The sequence below is a fragment of the Mus musculus genome, chromosome 12, assembly GCF_000001635.26.
Source record: "Mus musculus strain C57BL/6J chromosome 12, GRCm38.p6 C57BL/6J".
Classification (NCBI taxonomy): Eukaryota; Metazoa; Chordata; class Mammalia; order Rodentia; family Muridae; genus Mus; species Mus musculus.
This window is the reverse complement of record NC_000078.6, coordinates 72,816,211-72,834,278: the sequence shown is the minus strand read 5'-3', so window position 1 is coordinate 72,834,278 and position 18,068 is coordinate 72,816,211. Positions and strand designations below refer to the sequence as shown.

General features: G+C 45.8%; 1 long non-coding RNA gene across 1 annotated transcript; it reads right to left on the bottom strand.

Moving 5' to 3' along the window:
* Positions 1–12,751: 12,751 nt before the first annotated feature.
* Positions 12,752–17,124, bottom strand: Gm33785. Its single transcript, XR_381680.3, has 2 exons — positions 16,450–17,124; positions 12,752–13,178 (listed from the first exon to the last, which is right to left on the bottom strand). It is a non-coding gene; the product is annotated as a predicted gene, 33785 (long non-coding RNA).
* Between the last annotated feature and the right edge of the window lie 944 nt (positions 17,125–18,068).

The following is an 18,068-nucleotide window of genomic DNA, read 5'->3' as shown; positions in this document are numbered from 1 at the left end:
AATGATTTATATGGAGTGCTTCACGTAGATCTTTCGATCCTGGGATTTTCTACAGGAGTAATAACTAAAGGGCACCTGGCATGCTTTTGATGCCCATGACCTTGGAAGGTCAAAGCCATGACCGCATTAAAAACAGGTGCCTTGTGACCCAGAAAGTGTTCTGCTGCCAAAATGCACTGTGACTTTTTTCTGAATCCTAGAAAGGTATATGTCTTATGTCTTTTTTCCTTGTGCCCATGTGCCTGTCTGCTGGTGGACGCTATTGAAATGTTTGACAGGGGGGTTTGAAGGACTTTTCTGTAGAGTCCTACAGAAAGTCCAGCAGTTGCCTTTTCTGGTCTGCCTATATCCTGTAGGAATCTCCGACTTAAACTTTATTCTTTACCATGTATGTTAATTTTACTGTATCTGACTGCTATAATGTCAACTCTACATTTTTTTCAATAATTTACTTTTTCAAAATGTGTTTGAGTCTGGCATGGTGGCACACACATATAACTCCACCATTTGGGAAATAGAGGCAGGAAGATCAAGCATTCAAGGCAATCACCAGCTATACAGGAAGCTCAAGGCTAGCCTGTGCTACAAGAGTCTCTGTCTCTGAAAAAAAAAGTACATAAATAAAAATTTAAAACATGTTTGTATCCTGTTATTTTTATCAACACTAGTTTGATAAACTATATTTTGCACACACTTAAAAATATGCTTAACTATTTAAATATTTGAAGTTCACCTGTATACTCCTGAGTAACTGCAGGCATAACTTTAACAATGGTAAAAAGGATTTTTAAAAGTCAGTGTTTTTTATGCATAACAAAGATTAAAGAAATATATAAATATATGATTCTAAAGTATATATTTATACCATATTATAAAGCATACAGGCTCATGACAGAGTTGACTCAAGTATTATTTTACGTCACAGGCCTTTAATCTCAGTACTGAGGAGATAGAGACAGCCAGGACTCTGTGAGTTTGAGGCTAGCCTGGTCTACAAAGTGATTTTCAGTACAGCCAGAGCTACTTAGTGAGACACTGTCTGGACAAAAAAAAAAAAAAAAAAAAGAAAGAAAAAAAAAAAAAAGCAAACAACGGTTTGGCTTGTGAGAGTGTGCTTATTCATTGTGGCTCTCTTTCCCAAGCACCCTTCAACAAGTACCTGGTGAAATACTTAGCCAGGGTGCCTCAGTGAACTGCTTGCTGTCAAGCCCAAAGCAAGGGAATCCGATGTGCAGAATTTTATTCTATGAGAATCAGTGGACAGGTTTCTCAGATCCCATGGCAAAGACAAGGAAGTCATTTCAATATGTCATTGGGAGTCAAAGATGGTAAGGAGGTAGCGAGGACTTAATGGGGAGGGGGCGTGTTACAGGTGGCAGGATGCATAGACTGTGGTGCTCATCATTCTTCAGATGACGAGGAGCTGAGAGGAGACTCTTGCCCGCCCTCAGTCATGCCGCCAGCAGGGAGTGCTCCGTGAAGAGCGTGTCACACACCTAGAACCTTCGCACAGATGGCAGCAATCTCTGTTCCTCTCTTTGGACAGCTCCCATCATTTGCAAGATAGCAGTGTGGCACCTTGATGCCTGTCCTATGTCTCTGATGCTCTTTGCAGCTCGATAATGACAGCAACGTATTGTTAGATCCGGCTCAGAGCCTTCAATTTTCTTTTGGCTCACCTGCCAAGCCAAACCCGACAGCCTGTCAGCCAAGAGGCTGCCCAGTATTATTTACTTGTATGATATTTCAACATTCCTGTTATGTAAAATAAATGTTAAAATGTATAGCTCTGAAAGTAACTCCCGTTATACTTTGTAAAATTTCACTATCTGCAAGAATCTCAGAATCCTAGAAAAAATAAGCCTTGGAACAGTTACCGATTCTTGATCTGTGTCTCGAAAAATTCCGGAAATGGTAGGAAATTCATTCATTTCACACAGCACCAGCACACAGGCCAGGTGAGGCTTCCTCCCGAGTGGCCATGAACTGGGCACTTAACCACCACGCCCTCCTGTAGTGGATACCTATTTGCCAAGGGGTATCACCTGTCCCCAGGAGCCCACGGCCACATCCGACCAGATCGGGGCGCAGGTGCAGCGAGGCGGTGACCTTGGAGAGACCGCGCCCTTCCTTTCTTGGCCCTGGCGATCTCCGGAGCCAGCCACCGCTGCCCTGAGCCCCGCAGGCGACACCCACGCCCGGCAGCCCCGCGCCGCGCCGCCGTCCAGGAGGATTTGTCAGCGCGCCCTATATAGCTGCAGACAGCTGCCATCTGTTATGTTTAGTAACACCACCCCGCGCCCCCTCCTCTGTGAACAAGCCGGCCTTGGCCATTCCGCCAAGAAGACAGTTTTAAAGGACGCTCAGTTGCAAGCAGGCTTCCCGCAGCGTGCTTTCTCTCTCGGCCTCCTGGGTGCTCCCGGTGCGGGGCTGAGCCCGGGCCTACAGGCAGGTGCTTACAGGAGCAGACACAAAGCTCCTCCCTTCCCTCCGTGGGTTCACTGGAGAGAAAAATCTGTGATGTGTGCACCATTTTAATGCATCGCATTTCAGTTCTGCAAATGCGAAGTGTAAATTGGGCTACAGTACGATGGTGAATCAGACCGGCCGTCATGATTAATTTATCACCGTGCTCCAGATATATCAGCTAAAATAATGTGAATTTAAAGCATCGCTTCCTCCTGCCTTTGTGCTTGCTGGCAAACGCGCGAAGGGCAGATCACTAGAGGAAAAAAAAATAATAAAATAAAATAAAATAAAATAAATTCACTCTCTTCTTGTAGCTTGGCAGAGCATGGACACAACTGAACACTTGAAAGCAGGCTCCTTCCACCGCTTAAAGCTGAATTTGTTAACTCAGGGTTTGTTTTGATTTTAATTAGTATGTGCCATGTCTCTCTTCTTCAGCCACACACCCTGAACTTCTGATTAACATTAATGTGAAGAAGTAAGCATTTTCCCTAATCAGGGAACCTCTGGGGTTTTTTGTTTTTGTTTTTGTTTGTTTGGTTGTTTGGTTTTTTCGAGACAGGGTTTCTCTGTATACCTGGCTGTCCTGGAACTCACTTTGTAGACCAGGCTGGCCTCGAACTCAGAAATCCACCTGCCTCTGCCCCCCAAGTGCTGGGATTAAAGGTGTGCGCCACCACACCCGGCTAGAACCGCTCGTTTTAAACTGCCTGATATCTGACATCACCCAGGACCTTGCTACTCAGGGCGACCCATGGAGACACTGCACAAGCATCGATTCTGAGACCTCAGGAAATGTGGCCTCTCAGACCTATATAGCTCAGACACAGCAAATGGAACAGAGGCTCATTCTAGACACCCTGCAGCCCCTGTGTTTTTAAATTTTGTTTCGATTTTAGAGAGAGGGTCTCAGTCTATAACATAGACTGGCCTCCTGGAACTCAGTAGGTAGCTCAAGCTGACCTTGAACCCAAGGTATTGCTCCCACCTCAGCCTTCCAAGCACAGGGATTGCAGGTATGAGCCACCACTCCTGAGTGAGACAGTTTAAAGTTTGAGAGGAATTCTTCTAGGTGTCAAAGCCACAGACCTCCAGCCAGGCCCCTCGGAGTGCTGTGAAAGCAATCCAGGTCATTTTTGGGTGGGACAGTCAATCTCTAAAGCCTGAGGCTCAGATGACTTTTATGTTCATGACATCACCCGAGTCTATTGAATCAACTGAACTGTCTCACAGTACAGAAGAGGCTTATCTGTTCAGTCACCCACGAGTTACAGATGCAAGAAAGCTTATTAATCGCAGTGTCTGCTTGCATAACAGCGCATCTAGTGCTCCAATTAGGAGGCTCAGCTTAGAGGAAGATTTCCTCTTTATGTAACATGCACGTTCATCCTTGGATTCCCGGCATGAGCAAGCCTCTTGCTGGCTATCAAAGCCATTCAAGTGACTTTATGAAGACAGTACCTCTCATTCAGAAGGATACAAAAGGCCGTTATGAAGACGTTCAGTGTTGTTGAGGGCTATTCTAGAGGACACTGTCTGACTCTCGGTTTGTCAATTAGAGGAAGGGGAAAACCTTGACAGAGTTCTGAAGAAACTCTTAACAGTCACCTGAAAATTCAAAACTGCATCTTTCAGAAACTGGTCTCCTGTTGTTCATCAAGCCTGCAGTGCTTGGACGTCGGGATAGGCTTTCTTCTAATGAGCCGTTTCTAATCTCCCGATGGAAGGCCTTCCTGTGCTCCAGCCACAGACCGGACTTAGGACTCTCGCCTCTGTGGGAACCTCTCTCCCTCTGCCCTCTCTCCCGTATCTCCGGGGCTGAGGGTGTCGCCCCGGGGCCCCTGGTATTGTGGGCTGCCCCTTGTCCACCCCCCGCCGAGTGGGGTCAGTGACTTCACACAGTCAGATACCCACCCGGGGCCGAGTGGAAAGCGTCCAGCTGTCCTCCCGCGTCCACCTGCCCAGAGCACAGGAGCTCTGGCCGGACGTGGGTTCTCTCCCTCCCCCATCTCCCCTACACCCGCTATGCCCCACATCCTGTCACCGTATATGATGACTGTAGCTTGAGATTTTTTTTTTTTAAGAAAAAGAGGAGGGGGGGTGGGATTAGCTCAGTGGAGTGCTCACCTAACTGTATGAGGCCCCAGTTCAATGCTCAGTGTAGCATAAACCAGTGGTGGCAGGTGGAGGCCTTGAAGGGTGGAAGCTGGAGGACCAGAAACTTAAGGTCATCCTCGGCTACATGAGTTCAAGGTTAGCCTGGGCTACATGATGGGGAGCGGGGGCAGACAGTAGCTGGAAGTGGAAGAAGAATACAGAACGCTCCAGCAGGGTCAGCGCTCACCTTGCTTGACGACATCTCAGCCACCTTGGAGAGATCTTAAACGTCCTAGCACCAATCCAATCGGGGACATTGCCAGGCTGCCCAGGTGACTCCCCTGTGTGCCTCCCAGTGGGTCAACTCACACCTGAACGTCATTGGCACCACCTGGGGGTGAGGTGATAAGATATGGGGCTCTGAATCAGCAGTGGAGATCCAGGTCAAAGTTTTTGCAGCTCTGAGAAACTCCCTTGTGATATGGAAGCTGTGGTCCAGGAGCAGGGGCTTAAAGTCAAGCAGAACTGTGTTTCAAAAAGAGTCTATGATCTGATTTTCAGGCCACCTCAACTCCATATGGCTTTGTGCCATTTGCCAACTCACAAAAGAGATTTCAACCACCTCACAAACTAGTGGAAAAAAAAAAAAGCCGGCCTGGGGTGTGGCTTAGTAGCAGAGCATTTGCCTAGCTGTGGAGAGTCCCTAATTTCCATTCCCCATACTGCAAAGAAGAAAAGAAAGGAAAGAAAATGAAACTCAATGAGGAATAGTCTCTGGGAAGAAAGCATTTCACAGTAAGAAATCTCTCCAGCCAGATAGTGGTGTATGCCTATAATCCCAGCACTCGGGGGGACAGAGACATGTGGACCTCTATGGGTTTGAGGCCAGCCTCATCAACAGAATTCAGGGCCACGAAGAGAAACAGCTGTTTCCAAACAGAACAAAACAAGACCAAAAAAGAAACATATCCTTGAGTTGAAAGCCTTTGGAGGAGATTCTAAGGGTAGAAACATTTCTGAACAAGCTGTCTGTCACTCACCCCTGCTCCCAAGTCACAGCTTTTAAAGACAGTTTTAGGAGGAAGAGAGTTGTCGTCATGTGTACCTGGGGCAGATGGTCCAGGGCTGGAACAGCTAAGGATGCCCCTGCTGCTGAATCAACGGTCGTAACACTTGGTCCAAAGCTGAGCTATCTCAGAACCTAGAGGTTCTGTTAGCCACTGAGAGGCAGTGCCTGATGGAGAAATCACACTAAGTCACCTCCAGAGTTGTCTTTTCCTATGTGGGCTAAGAAACTCATTGGAGAAACTTTCAGATGACTGGCAAAGGTCACCATGCCACTGACACATCCTTTAGGCATCTTAACCTTTGACCCTGTGCTCTAGGACCCTGCTCTGAGCATGCTCAGAAATGTGTCTGCCATCTTTCCTTTTTGAACTGTGCTCAGGTATGCTCCTGTTCTAAAAGTGGGCTCCTATGGGAGTATTGTGTTGCTTAGTGTTCTTGTGGCTGTCACCAAATATCAGTCACAAGCAACCTAAAGAAGGCAAGACTTATTCTGGACCCCAGCTCCAGGAGATGCCAGCCCATCACTGCAGGAACCCGTGGTTGGATGGGCTAACTACGTCCATGGTAGTTGGAGTGTGCAGTGCAGCCTGTTCACATCTTCATAGATCAGGAAGCCAAGAGCTCTAGCTAGATTAAGACACTGATTTACTCTTCAAGACCCACCCAAGCCTAGTAAGGCCCCACATCCCAAAGTTCCATGACATCGCAAAACAGCACCATCAGGCTTCCAAACACATGATCCCAGGTGGAACATGTCACACATTTATTTTAGAATGAGTATATATAAACTTCAGAAATAAAAGGATAGTGTTTCCTGGTCCAAGAAGGAATGTCTTAACTACAGGTCTATCTTGATCTGCTACAAGTAATGAATCCTTCGTTATTGTATCTTCTGACCGTGCTCCAGGGAGCACTCACCAAACACATTACCTTGCATTGTTGTTTCTCTGAATTGTAGACACAGCGAGAGCAAACTTCATGATCAAGAGAATCCATTCTACTATCAACAAGACAGAATATGTGGATAAGACAAATCAAACAAACAAATAAAATTAAACTTAAAAGTGTCCACAGTTGCATGACGTAAATTTGAGGTGCCATGATCTTAAAGCACCATGGTTATGTGCACAAGATTGGGCCTGTCACAATTTCATCATCAGTGGAGGAGGGCCCATGAGGCTAATAAGATGCTCTCCATACAGTGAATAACATCCTGCCCACCTCCTGGCAGGAAACTAAACTCAAAGGGGCACACACAAGGACACAAGCATAGGAGAAAGACTGGTGAAGAAGGGTTCTAGCAAGAGAGGAAGTGAGAGGGGAATGGAGCACTACAGAACTAAACTTCATTCTGTGAAGCACTAAACAACTAAACTTCGTTCTGTGAGTGTCGGGAGATGCACCTCGGTTGGCGATACTCTAGCCTCACTTGCATGCAGCAGTGGGTTTGATCCCCAGCATTGTATAAAACAGATGTGGTGTTATGTGTTGGTAATCTCAGTACTAGGGAGGTGGAGGCAGGAGGATCAGAAGTTCAAAGTCACCTTCTGCTATATAGTGAGTTTGAAGCTAACTTGGGATATATGAAACCATCAGAAAGAAAAAAAGAAGGAAAGAAAGAAAGAAAGGAAGAAAGAAAGAAAGAAAGAAAGAAAGAGAGACACAGAGAAAGAGAGAGAGAGGGAGAAAGGAAGGAAAGAGGAAGGAAGGAAGGAAGGAAGGAAGGAAGGAAGGAAGGAAGAAAAACTTCACAGTAGGAACCAGCTATACTCGTTGGTAAAAATGCTTGTCTAGTATATATGAAGCCCCGTGTTTTATCCCCAGAACGAAAGGAAACACCACACACACACACACACACACACACACACACACACACACCACCCCTAGAGTGACAGGGTTTAACAGGTAGTATCTCCTGTGCTCTTCTCAACAATTTTACAAATGGTTACTCTGCTCCCTATTTTACAAAGAAGATAGCAGAGTCCAGAGTCCCAGGCCTGCCCAGTAGAAAGTGGCAGAATCACAAATCGACTCTGCTTCATTTAATCCCAGAATCCCCAGTCTTTAATGTGCAGACATATGATAACAGATCTGGCTCATGGTTTGGAATTTCTGTGGCTATTTCTGCTGCCATACCAGCGTGTTTGTGCTTTCAAACTTGGGCTTTGGTCTAAATATTTTTAAAAAGCAACCGTTTAATTTTAAAATTAGCTTGGTTCCCTAGAGATAAACTCTTAAAAGGTCAGATGTTAACTTAATCCTCTTTGGGTTATCATCGAAAAAGATCACCGGAATTGAACTTGACCGAGCTGCCTTGCAGGCGTGGGGACCCACAGTCTTTTCCGAACCACTTTGCACAGACACTGCTGTTATGGGGAGGGGTACTTTCATGCCTTTGATAGCGGGCACATTTGTTTTTCTTGACAAGAATCCAAATAAAAAGACTTAATATCCATCTTCAATGTGAATGGAATCATACCCTGCTGACATTAGATCCTTAGCCCCAGGGAACACCAGGCTGGCCGCAGTCGGCCAACATGACGGGAGCAGCAACAGGGTCAGAAAGGGTGGGCTCTGGGCACCCTTTGAGGCTTGTCTATACTGCAAGGAGCTTCCCTAGGAAAAACCTCGCAGAGGTCCGGGTCCATCCCACACTCTGGATTTCCAGGATATTAACCTAGCAGACAGTTTGTCAGAGAAGAGCAAAACTGTCAGCCCTGAGTCAACACAGAAGAAACAGGTGATACAAGACAGGCACACCAAGTTGCTGCTGTCTCCACGGAGAAAGATGGGGTGGGCTGGGTCCCTGAGAAAACACTGCAGGAAGAATGCTCAGAGTGAAGTCTGAGCCTGCAGCGTCCCTCAGCCACTTGGCTGCTGTTCCCACAGCGCCTGGGACCCACCTCCAGACCTCCTCCAATTGGCTGGGAGGATAATGCACCTAGTAGGGCCTTTCCTGGAGACTTTAAAACTGGAAAAGAAGGAAAAAAAATGTGTGTACCCGAGGCCCTGTGAAGGGGACAGAAGCTAGGATTGTCCCCAGCTTCTTTTAGTTCCATGCTGAGAGATGTAAGGAAATAATTTGGCTAACAGAAAGACCAGACCCAGGAAAGACATGGGGGCGCCCGCCAGGGCCTGGCTCAGTTGCCTCTGAAGTCTGGCGCTGTTTCTTCCCAATCAGCCCAAACTCTCGCCAAACTTCGAGTAGTTAAGCATCTGTCCCTTGTAACTAAGAAAGCGCTCCTCATGTAGAGGCAATGAATGAATCTGAGGTAGCTCATCCCTTGTCTTATTTTTATGTCTTCTCCTCTAAGTGGATAGGCACGCCTTTTGACTAGGTTTCTCCCGTTTTAAAGTCTGTAGAGTGATGCCAGGCAGCAAATCCCAGCACTTGGGAGGCAGAGGCAGGCGGATTTCTGAGTCCGAGGCCAGCCAGAGTGAGTTCCAGGACAGCCAGGGCTAGAGGGGCGGGATGAAAAGGATGGGTTTGTATTTAACATTAAACACAAGATTGATGATCAGTGAAGTGCATCTTATTAATGGTCTCCATCATTAATTCTGACAGTTGCTGCTGGGGAAGAACGGCTGGTCCATCTTGTAAATGCAGTTCATATATGTGGTCTTAATGATTTTCTCATCCTTTCCTCCCATCCTTTCTCCCTCTCACTCCAACATCTGGAGAAATTTCTGTGTGCCCTCTCAATGGGTATCACTAGTTTGCGTAGAAGAAAGGAAAAAATTCTTGGTGTTTGGATTCAGATTCAGCTAACTTTCATGGGCAAAACATCCTGACCATTTTTTTTTTAAATGTAAACATTGTTCTAAAATTAACAATGTGTCTGGAGAGGTGGCTCGGTGGTTAAGAGCACTGGCTGCTATTGCAGAGGTTCCTCTCTTTAGTTCCCTCTACCTACATGGTGACTTACAGCAGTCTGTAACTCCATTCCCAGGGGATTTAATGCTCTCTTCTACCTTCCACAAATACTAAACATGAGAGTGGTGTGTATACAGACATGCAGGCAAACACTCATACACATAAAACAAAATAAATAAATCTTTTTTAAAAATTAAAGAGCAAGAGGAAAGGAGAACCTTAGAGGCCAGGCTCTATCATAAGTCAGGAGCCAACAAACTACAAAAGTTAAAGTTTTGTAAAATAAAGTTTTATGGAAACACAGTCATGCTCAAGTGGCTCTGTGTGACTGTGGCTGCTTTGTACTTAGAACAAACAGAGTTGAGTTGGAAGGAACTGAGCTGCAAAGCCTAAGACATTTGCTGTTGGCCTCTTCAGTAGGTTTCTTAATTCTTGCCTAATAAAATTCTATAGAGGAGGAAGAAAATAAGGAAGGGAAAGGGGAGAGATAGATATAGATAGGTAGATAGTTAGATAGATAGATAGATACATACATACATACATACATACATAGACATAGATACATAGATACATAGATTCATACATACATACATAGACATAGATACATACATACATACACACACAGATACATAGATAAATACATACATACATACACAGACAGACAGACAGACAGACAGACAGATAGATGTTTTCACTCCGAAAAAGGAGGTTGGCTTGGTCTGCAAAGAAAAAGGGAATGGTGTTGGAATTTAAGGACTAGAGCTCAGAGCTCCTTGGACCCTGGAGAATAGGCAGAGCCCATCCTGTGCTAAGCCCAAGGAGGGAGTTGAGACAGAATCAGAAATCTCAAGGAATCCTCTGGCAGATCACCATCTTATTTCTGCTTCCTCAAGGTAATATGAAGAAGTCCTGGCTCTGTCTCTTTTCTGTCTCTGTCTCTCTCTTTATGTGTGTGTGTGTGTGTGTGTGCGTGTGCGTGTGTGTATGTGTACTGTTGCTGATTCTGGAGAAGAGGGATGGGAAGAGAGGAAGGGATGGGTGTACCTAGGACAGTCATCATGTGTGTATGAGTGTGGGGGGTGTTGTCCGTGTGAGTTGACATCTAGTGTTTCCCTTGGTCTGGATGGCTCTCAACCTTGACTTTATAAAGCTAGTGCTCACCAACGACTGGCCAGCAGGCCCTCCTTCAGCGTGTTCTCTCAGTTCCCTGACTCCTGCATCCTCGGGTTGCAGATGCATGCAGGACCACCACTCTCCAGCTTTTTGGTTTTGTTTGTTTGTTTGTCTGTCTGTTTATTTTGTTTTACTTTGGAGGCAAGTTTTCTTTGTATAACAGCTCTGGCTATGCTAGAACTCACTTTGTAGACCTGGCTGGCCTTGAACTCAAAGATCTGCCTGCCTCTGCTTCCCGAGTGCTAGGATTAAAGGCGTGTGCTATCACATCCCACTATTCTCAGCTCTTTTACGTATGTGCTGGACATCTGAACTCAGGTCCTCAAGCTTGTGCAGCAGGCACTTTACCAGTTGAGTTATCTCCCCAGCCCAGAGTCCTTGGGCATAGCAGGGATATATGTTTCCCATCAGCTAATTGTTCCTGGAGCTTGAGAATGGCGTTCAGCTGTTTCTAAGATCTAAGGTGGCATCAGTTTAGGGCAATGGCTGGAGGTCTTCTGCTGCCTTTTTGGAGTCTGGTCCAGAACACTGTAGAAGATGCTGAGCCTGTACTCTTTGTGCCTTCAATCGTGAAGAAGATTGAGGCAGTTTAGATATTGCCAGTTGCTCCTCAAGTAACTGGTTATGTCTACACGGAGTTAAGCAAGAGCATGGCCTCAAGTAAAAGAGGCAGACATCAAATAAAGGCAGAGATGGCCTTTTCCCCATTTTAGTTACCTGCAGGAACAAGGGAGAAGTCAGTGCTTTTCAGCAAAGGCCTTTGCTACGTGCCTGTTATGCAACTGGTGGGAATAGAAACAGTATCTAAATGCCAGCGAAGACAAAAGATGTCATATGGCCCAGATATCCACTCTTAATGCCAGGATAATTTTTGGAGCCCCTATTTCAGAACATAGAGAAGCAGAAACAGAAGACAGATCTTTGGCTAAGTGGTTCCCCCCCAGTGTTAAGTGGGCTGCTTGGAGGACGTCAGCTTTCTGACAGCAAACCCAGCCTTTGGGCTTATTCTTTGGGAATTTTGCCTAGCAAAGAGTTGTCAGCCTTAGGACAAGAATCACCTGTGCCTGAGGTCTTGCTGCTGTGCTATGAACACAGCCTCTGTACTATCCAGCCACCAGCTACACGTAGACCATAACTGCTTAGCCCTTAAATCGTTTATGCAATCTGAATTTTCATTTTCCTCTTTAATATGCACAGAGCGGTTTCAGAAATCTTGCAGGGCTGTGTGCCTTCAGCTTGCTAGAACACTGTGCTTGAAATTGAATAGTCAAAATCACCTTAGACTATGTAACCCCTTTCCTAGCCATTTACTTCTGTATTTGACCTAACATCCTTGTGCTAGATAGATTTATGGAAATGAGGCACCTTAGGAGACCACCTCTGGGTGCCAGCAACACTAGAGCTACAAATGTTACATCTGAAGTCTAAGGCAGACTCTGGCTTTTCCGTAATCCTCAAGCTTCCACTAATATCTAATATCTTGATTGGACTTTTTGATGCTGTTGTTCTATGGCTATAAAAAGTCAGGTAATCATTTTCATTGTGGACCGTGTCTTTGCAAGGCAACCTGGAATCTCTGTTCCTCGAACCACCATCACTTGTACTAAACCGGGAATAAACTTCTCCTTCTTCTTTTCTTTTTGCCTTTAAAGTAGAAGTGTCATCTCACGAGGATACATTTGATGTCTTTTAATTTATAAGTTAAATAGCCCAGGGATGGAATGCAGTGTGCATGAGGCCCTAGGTTCTAACCAAGCGCAGAGGAGGGAAAGCAGGGGAAGAGAGGAAGGGAATGCAGGGGAGAAGAGAAAGCCAGCCAGCTACAGTTCCCGTGCAAGACACAAGATTATTTTCCAGGTACAAAATGTTCTCATACCACTTGAAAAATTACCAGGGGTAACTGAAAGGCCAGGCTTGGGAAACAGTGAACAGCGTGGCCTGTTTTATTTTGTTTGAGTCCCATCGGCATTGTCTCTGAAGTGAATTCTTGAGTGTTCTGGTAAGTTCTTAGACATAACATCAGAGAGGGCGCCTCTGGAGCAAAACACAGGTTGCTTGACACAAAGATGTGGGTGCCTCAAGAGCTTTGATTTCTTCCTTACAGCACGCTGCTGCGGGAAGTCGGACAAAGAGTTCTGAGATGAGGAAAAACAGAAAGAAAAGGAAACAGACAAGCCCCAAGTAAGGAGATGAGGGTACAGAGTGGGGCGGGGCGGCGGGGCGCGGCGCGGAGCGGAACAGCATCCTCGGCTGCTGGCTTTTCCTGTCCAGCCCTGGGCAACCCCTCCCTGTCTCTGCGCTCAGCTGTATTTGGCCGCTTCATCCCTTCTTTCCTCCGGTGAAAGCCTGTAATTACAGACACCAGGTGCGGCGGCGGCTCTCTCGCCTCTCCGGTGACTCCATCAGCCAGAGCTGTGAATGGTAATTTGCCAACCACCATCGAAGTTTCCTTTCAAAAGCAGGATACGCTGGGTGTCGTGTTACATCACTCAGAAGCCTGAGACAATAGAAGAGGAAATAGAATTTACCCGGCTAACAAAGGAGACTGCAGCTCACTTTTCTTTAGCCCTGGACAGGGAAGGACTGAATGCTGCCTCTAAGCGGACAGCCACAAATCTAGAACCAGGAAAGGAAGGGAGGGTTTCGGGGCAGAAGCGTGGGCACTGACTGGGTGCTGCTATGCCCTGAATCCCCATGTGTACTATTTGTTCCAATATCAAATTGGAGTGAATTTGGCACAACCTCACAACAGGTTGGATACTCCAGAGTGATTAAGAGGCTGATCTTGAGGGCAGCCTTCTTAGGTTCAAATCCTAGCTTCAGCGATTGGTAGTTGTGCGCCTGCTGGTCTGTCATACATCTTCGCAAACTCCTTTTTCATTTACATAATGCTGCTGATTCTCTCTCTCTCTCTCTCTCTCTCTCTCTCTCTCTTCCTCCTCCTCCTCCTCCTCCTCCTCCCCTTTCTCTATTTTCTTTCCATCTTCCAACTCTCCTGGCTTTTCCTGCAGTATCTTTGCAGTGGTGGAAATAGTCCCTAGGGCCTCGAACATGCTAGATAAGAACTCTGTCACCTAGCCATGTGCCAGCCTGGTTGTGACAATTCTCACCTTTGTGTCCAGGTGTTATTTTGAAGATTTAAATGTCAGGACTCTAAGTGCCTGGCTGTGTAGTACAGAGGATTATAAATACTAGCCTTGAGCTGGTGTCTGGTTGGCTGCTTAAACTTGGCCTGTGTGAACAAGCCCCCTGTGGATGGTACCTGGGAGTAAGCAGTCTTTATATAGTACCTGATACCTTGACAATAATACCCTGGAGCCTTTTCTGTGACCCCTACATCTGGGAGTTTTAGCCTGTGTCTTTCCCCCTCCTCTCAGTCATTATCTGGAGGCCTGAGGCTATTTGGGTGGTCAGGATAGAAAGTCTATGCCTACAACTGAAATAGATAAGGAAGTAATTAGTAAATAGTTTTCATTCCAGGCGACAAAGGAATGGACAAATGACATTATGACTCAAACACAGGGGAGTCTAAACTGTAGGCACTCTGTGTGTCTCCTCTGGAGTTTCTCAGGAGTGGGCTAATGGATGCTGAACCCAACCCCATTGGGGATGCAACAGATCCGGGGCAGTATGACAAGGGTGGGTCTTGGGTCCACTCAGATCAATGCCATTTCCTAGGGAGCCACTTCTGTTGGATTTAGCGAACTTTTCTAAAAGTCGAAGTTTCCCATGCCCTCCTGTGAGTTCAGGATTTCTAGCTGGGCATCCTTGGCAGCACCACATAATTGAGTTTTGTTCCATAAGTAGTGTTGATCCCATAAATTGCCTGCTGTTGGGGGTGGGGGACATTGGTTACTATAAGCACAACCCTAAGCACCAACACCAACACCATACCCCTTCGCTGCCTGCCTCAGTTTACCCTGTGATGACAAAGGTGGGTTTTGACATAGAGAGATTGGAGAGGGGTGAGTTTTGAGTCCATTTGGCCCAGCCAGGTGTCCAGGTGCCACCTCTCAGTTTTAAGAATGTAGTTGCAGGGCTGGAGAGATGGCTCAGCAGTTAAGAGCACTGACTGCTCTTCCAGAGGTCCTGAGTTCAATTCCCAGCAACCACATGGTGGCTCACAACCAACTGTAATGGGATCTGATGCCCTCTTCTGTTTTGTTTGAGGACAGCTACAGTGTACTCATATACATAAAAATAAAGAAATAAATCTTGAAAGAAAGAAGGGAGGAGGAAAGAAAGAAAGAAAGAAAGAAAGAAAGGAAGAAAGGAAGGAAGAAAGAAAGAAAGGAAGAAGGAAAGAAGGAAAGGAAGGGAGAAAGAAAGAAGAAAGAAATGAAGGTAGTTACATACAGCCCTGGCAGAGAGCTGCCTTAAGGAACAAGAAAGACATGGGAACCACAACTCTCTTCTGCCATCTCTGACCTCTGGCAAGGACATATGCAGAACTGCTGCTTCAGGGTCCCTGCCATACTTGGCCAATTTCTATGTCCTGTTCTCACCAAGAAGACCAGACACTGGGATGAAGAGTGTGCCACGGAGCCACAAGACCTCCTCGTGGTCTCTGTGACAGCTGCACACCTTGTCTGTTGACTGTTTAAAATGACTAATCACAATTGAGAGGTTTGAATTTAGGCCAAATTCAGTCTAAGTGATACAATTCCTATCTATGTTCTGGGTGGCCACCTGGCCTGGCCTTTAGGGAGAGTGGCTCTGACCCTCACCCCTCGGGGGTGACCTGGGCATCACAGTGCTGGATTTTGCATCTCCAAAGGTGGAGAGGCCCCATCCAATGAAAGTTAGCTCACAGGTAACTTCTCCTGCTGTGCGTCCATGCTGTGCTCCTTTTGAGACTAAAAGATAAAATGATGGATTTGAGCTGAAGAATCAAACGGACCTGGGGAAAAGTGTCTGCTATTGCCTAACGTATCTCTGACTCCCCATGATCCATAAACAGTTATGCCCAAGAATAGGATATCCCATCTGCACTATGGTGTGGGTCCCCATGTGAGCCTTCCAGGGCATAGAATGATTACTGTATGCAGGCTCTGTACAGGCTAGGGATGAAGAACCTGGCTAGACTTCCATAGATTTCAGGGTGTCAGGATGGACTAGAACTCCAAGAGCACACAAATCTTCCTAATGTGCTGGCTCCCATGGAATTCTCTAGTGTTCACCTCACATTAGCTTAAGCAAAGCGTTCCTCTGGCTCAGGCAGCTTTAGGAAAAGCACTATAGACTCCTTTGGGTGACTGGGGAAGCCCTGTGGGCTTTACTTCTGCCCAGGTCTCTTGTGTTTTACAAAGACAATTGGACATCATAGCCTGCCTTAATTGGTCCAGCATAACTAACTGAGCGGGCCACGAGAACATGCCTTGGATGGGACCATGTCTGCTGTCTCCATCGCAATGCCCAACACTCAAGGAAATCTCCTTATCCAGCAGGTCCTAATTAAAAAACCAACCCATGTTTACCCTGGGGTGGAACTAACATTTCAACCAGGTGCCTATCCTTTAGCCATTCCGTGTTCACTGGCCCATCTTCTGTGTACAACATCCGTCACTCTTTCTCAACATCAGCAAGAAATCTTTTCTAAAACTTTATTCTGTACAATTAGCTCAGGGGTCTGCAGGAACTGTTTGTTGAAGAACTCTCCTAATTAAATGCTGGGTATGAGATACTGGCTATGAGCCATACTCACAGTCTCTGTTGAGGGCCTGGATTTATATTACATCTTCCTTTGCTCTAAGTCAGTTGGCACCTACCTGAGTAACAGGCAGCTGTCTCATAGTCTGTTGCAGATGAGGTGACCCAAAAAAGGGAGCCCAGACCAGGAAAGATTCTTGATAATGGCTATTGAGTTGCCAGCCAATCATATCTTCTCTCCCTGTTGAGGAATTGGCACCAACGTAGGTTTGTACCAACATTTGTGGCAGATACTCATTTTGTTTTGACAAAACAAAATATTTGTTTCCCCTTTCACTGGCTCTCATTAACATAAGCTTACTTTTCAAGCACACACACATACACATACACACATACATTAGATAGATAGATAGATAGATAGATAGATAGATAGATAGATAGATAGATAGATAGATAGATAGGTTCTGGGACCTAGGAAAATGGAGTATCTTTTCCATGGAGTTGTGCCAAGTCTGTTGCCAGGGAGCAGATAGCAGAGTCACTTGGTTAAGGCATCTTCTTGGAAGACTCAAACTCATATTCCAGAGCAAACCTCCTGTCCTGAGAGCAGTAGGACAACCGTGTATAACCTTTCCAAGGGAATGTCCCAGAGGATTTTTCAGAGACAGACATTAGGAGAGTATTCGTATCTGAATTTTCAAATATTACCTTTTCCATCTATTTACCCATAATTTACACTTAGTTGTTGGCTAAATTTGCCATTTAATATATAAATTACTGAACAACAGATGGGACTGTGATGACAGACATCACAGAAACTGAGCAGGGTAACCTAGCTCTGACCTCAGCACATAGCACATTGAGAGTAGGCTGTTGGATTTGAGTCAAACTTTGGTCACATAGTGAAACCCACTTCAAAAACAAAACAAAACATCTCACAAAATTATTACCACCACCAAACAATAAGAAATAATTAATAGCCATAGCAGACAGCCTGGACTTCAAAATATAGTTGACAGTAATGTACGATCTCTGCTAGCGAGGTGCTCACCCATTTTTGGGAAATACACCATGTCAGGCAGGATACCCTGGGACACACACAACATCTGGAAGTGGATTCTGGGAAATCGGTAAGTTGCCACAGATTGTTGCTTGGCCTACTATGCATTAGCTAGTTTTCTGATGCCTCGATAAAACATGTAAGCAAGGCAACTTGCTGGAGAAGTTTTTTGGCTTATAATTCCCTAGAGGACATCACAGCAGGAAAGCATAGCAAGAAGCTGAGAGAGCTCACATCTTCAACTGTAAACAGAAGTAGAGAGAGCAAACTGGGAGTAGGGCAAGGTGACAGAATCTCAAATCTTACCCTCAGTGGGGGACCTCCTCCAGGAAGACTGTACCACTGAAATCTCCCCAAACAGCACCACCAACTGTTACAGGAAGCCCTGTGACCTAAGATGACTGCTCAGACACAGATTATAGCCAATTGAAAGTATTCCAGGCTGGAACTACACTCAGGTATTTGGGAACCCAAATGTAGCCTCGAACACTTAAACCAAAAGGTTTTTAAGGACAAAAAATTATGCTTTGGTGTCTTGCTTGGCAGCTGCAGGAGAAGTTTGTACAAACAAGCAGTTTAACCGAAGCTAAATTAAGCTGATAGCTAGGGAAGGGTTCTGTGCAAGCAAGCAGTTTACCAGAAGCTATGAGAAGTTAGCTGGAGCATCTTGGCCTTAGG